The following is a 4,050-nucleotide window of genomic DNA, read 5'->3' on the forward strand; positions in this document are numbered from 1 at the left end:
CTTTTGGCTCTGGGCAGCGGAAAGCACAAGGGCCGACCTCGCCAAACCCCTCCCCTAAGTCGCCTGATTTTTCTCTCCCGGAGTAACCTCCGCCCACCGGTTGCGCTTTCTGAACTCTTTCTTTTTCGCGCGGGCTTGAAGCTCTCAACCCCAAAGGCCACTCGCCCGCTGCAGCCCCTGCAGACCGTTCAAGTTTATGTAGTTGCAAACAATTTTTAAAGGTCTCAGTGTTGAAACCACTGAAAGCTTTAGAGAAGGTTTAAACCTAGGGGGCGGGGGAAGGAAGGGACCTGATTAGAAGTCGCTGATACTTCTGTTGAACTTTGCTTTCCCTGCTTCGAAAGGCTGGCACTGACAACAATGTAACCTATGGTGTAGATTACCTAAAAGTCTTCCAAATCCGTGATCCTGGACAATTTGCTTCCCCACTCTGAACAGAAAGGGTTCAGAGGAAGAAATTAAACTGGGTCAGTTCTTACACAATCAACTTAGTTCAGCTTTTGTAAGGACTTAAAGGAAGTGTTTAAGAAAGGTGTAGCTATTCCAATACCACTATCTAGGCTGCATGGAGATCAAATCAGTCAATCCTAAAGCAGATTCCAGCCCTGAATATTCATTGGAAGGATTGATGCTAAAGCTGAAGCTCTAACACTTTGGCCACCTGATGTGAAGAGCCCACTCATTGGAAAAGACCCTGATGCTGGGAAAGATTGAGGGCAAGAGTAGAAGGGGACAACACAGGGTGAGATGGATGGATGGCATCACCAACTTAAAGGACATGAGTTTGAGCAAGCTCCAGGAGAGAGTGGAGGACAGAGGAGCTGGCGTGCTGCAGTCCGTGGGGTTGCAAAGAGTCTGACACAACTTAGCGACTGAATGACAACATCTCAAGCCTCCTTGTCCCACCACAGTATGTATGGATGCAACTTCAGTCAACTACAAATTGGCACTTGCCATTGGCACTTATCATCTACCGCTACAAGAATTAAATATGTGCTACTGCAGCTGCTGATTTTCAACGCCTGCCAAGAAGAGCAGAAATGAGGCACTCTGACGATGTGGGGACAGGACGAGGCAGGGCAGGAAGTACCGGCAGAACAGGTCTTCAGATATGTATTTTCAGGAGGTGATTTCATGAGCCCAATTCTTGTATCTTCTCATATCTAGAAAAACACTAAAATTCTTCATGGTGACATCTACTCTTTGTGACTAAGACAATTTCTGAAAAAAAGAAAATACATGATTGATTGCGTATACTCCCTCTTTACCAAAATCACGTGTATATAGATCTTTCCCCCTGCCTCTTTACAACAGTTTCTTAGAGCTATCTGAGGTGCTGTTTTCCCAGGCGGCAGTCCTCATTTTTCCCCAAATAAAACATAACTCACAACTCTCACATTCTGCACTTTTTTTAAAGTCAACACTTCCATGGCTTTATCGAAACATGTTTAAGGATTTATGTTTTCCATCTATGTTAGTTCTCATGTGCTCATACCTCTTACACATTTACCACCTGCTGTGTGTAGCGTACTTCCTTTTTTTGACCTCATTTTACCTCCTTTTGGCTTTAAAAGGAGCTTCCAGGACTAGCTGTCTAAGATTTGATGGACAAATCTATATTCTATCAAAAAAGGAAGCAAGATTTCCCAGTTTGCTCTAGGAAGCAGAAATTAATCACAGGCCTGAGAACAAGAACACTGTCTACAGAAGGATATCAGTAGAAGAGTTAGAAAGTCTAGCACAGACATTAGCGCTTCACTCTCATTGTCTGAGTCTTTTGAAAACTACATATATTTATTCTGTCTCAGTCAAGTGCACTGGAACTTGGCTGTGACACTCATTAGAATAAGACAGAATTTGAGATAATTCCGAATTCTTGTCAAGGGATTTTAATACTACAAGTATTTAGAAGACTCTTTTCGTTTATTATGAGGTAAAATGGCTCTAATCTTATGGATAACATTAAAGAAAAAGGTACAGAGAGCTATTATTTAAATAATTCGATATGCAAAATTCCAGTTGAGCAGTTCTAACAAGTTTTTGAAATGATCACCAGACTCATCTAGTGCTCTAATTATAAAATGAATTCAAACTATTAATCAATCAGTGAATAAGTATTGAGTTCCTGCTATCAATAAACCATGTACAATTATTGCCTATCTGTTATATATATGACATTGTCTTTGGTACAATAATCAGCTATTGACCGAAAGAATTAATTTAATAGATAGTTATGAAGTGAATACAGGGCACTTGGTTTGATGCTAAGATTTGAAACTAAGATATGTGTATTAGTTGCTCAGTCACGTCTGACTCTTTCTGAGCCCATGGACCTTAGCCTGCCAGATTCCTTTGTCCATGGAATTCTCCAGGCAAGAATACTGGAGTGGGTAACCATTCTCTTCTCCAGGGTATCTTCCCAACCCAAGTATCAAACTCGGGTCTCAAACTGCAGGGAGATTCTTTACCATCTGAGCTACCAGGGAAGGCCCATGAAACTAAGATAAATGACATCAAATAATTGTGCTCCAGGAGTTTGCAATCGAGTAAAAACAGTAGCCAAAAGTAAGAAGCTGCTACTAAACCAAAGGAAGAAGAATTTCAATTTAAAAATGAGAATGATAATTGGGGTATGATACTCTTGCCTGGAGAATCCTACGACAGAGGAGCCTGGTAGGCTACAGTCCATGGGGTCAAAAAGAGTCGGACACGACTGAGCAACTTCACTTTCACTTTCTAGGGTAGTAATAGCTTCCCTTGTGGCTCAGCTGATAAAGAATCTGCCTGCAATGCAGGAGACCTGGGTTGGGAAGATCCCCTGGAGAAGGAAAAGACTACCCCCTCCAGTATTCTGGCCTGGAGAATTCCATGGACTCTATAGTCCGTGGTGTTGCAAAGAGTCAGACACGACTGAACGACTTTCACTCACTCACTCACTAGGGTAGTAATAGGAAAAAGGTTATGAAAGAATTTACACTTCTACTCATCTCTGTTGCATGCTCTTACATGAATGAGGAAGAGAAAGAGTTATTTTTCAGCTTGTTTTAGTTTAGGTAAAGGGAAGGGTTCAAACTCTGAACCTTTCTGCTCAACACCATTTTAAGCCTATAATGAGATCTTTCAGGGAAACTCAATCCAAGGTTCAGGACAAGTAATTCCACAGTAAATATTAAAACAGTTTAAAAGGTCACTGATGTCGGGTGGGGAGAGCAAAGGTCATTCAGCAAAGAGTAGCTGCCACAACAAAGAAAAGGGAAATCAAATCAGAACGATCTAGAAGAATAAAGCATTAGAAATCTAATAGTTCTTGCCTTAAAAAAAAAAAACAGACAAATGAAAAATGTCAGAAAGTATTGCTATCACTGCTAGACTAGGTTTCGCATAAGTGGGAAGGAATCAGGTGCCCATCACTCCTTTTGATTCTCTTGGACCTTTGTTTATTCTCTAATCCATACAGTAGCTGCTTCTGCAAATCTGAAACCAAGGATATAGACCGTTCTCGGAGATTTCAGTAAATATATGTGAGAACATGTCTTAAGATGAAGGGAAGCAAAAAATGAAAGAAAAATAAGCAGCATTCTAAACGTACAAAGATTATTTTAGAATTATAATACACTTTTAAAGGTATTGTGTTACTAGTCAGAATGGCTGCTATCCAAAAGTCTACATGCAATAAATGCTGAAGAGGGTGTGGAGAAAAGGGAACCCTCTTACACTGTTGGTGGGAATGCAAACTAGTACAGCCACTACGGAGAACAGTGTGGAGATTCCTTAAAAAACTGGAAATAGAACTGCCATACGACCCAGCAATCCCACTGCTGGGCATACACACCGAGGAAACCAGAATTGAAAGAAACACATGTACTCCAATGTTCATTGCAGCACTGTTTATTATAGCCAGGACATGGAAGCAACCTAGATGTCCATCTGCAGATGAATGGATAAGAAAGCTGTGGTACATATACACAATGGAGTATTATTCAGCCATTAAAAAGAATACTTTTGAATCAGTTCTAATGAGGTGGATGAAACTGGAGCCTATTTTACAGA

Source organism: Moschus berezovskii, chromosome 6 (assembly GCF_049115385.1).
Source record: "Moschus berezovskii isolate FMDL1 chromosome 6, NW_MosBer_1.0, whole genome shotgun sequence".
NCBI lineage: Eukaryota > Metazoa > Chordata > Mammalia > Artiodactyla > Moschidae > Moschus > Moschus berezovskii.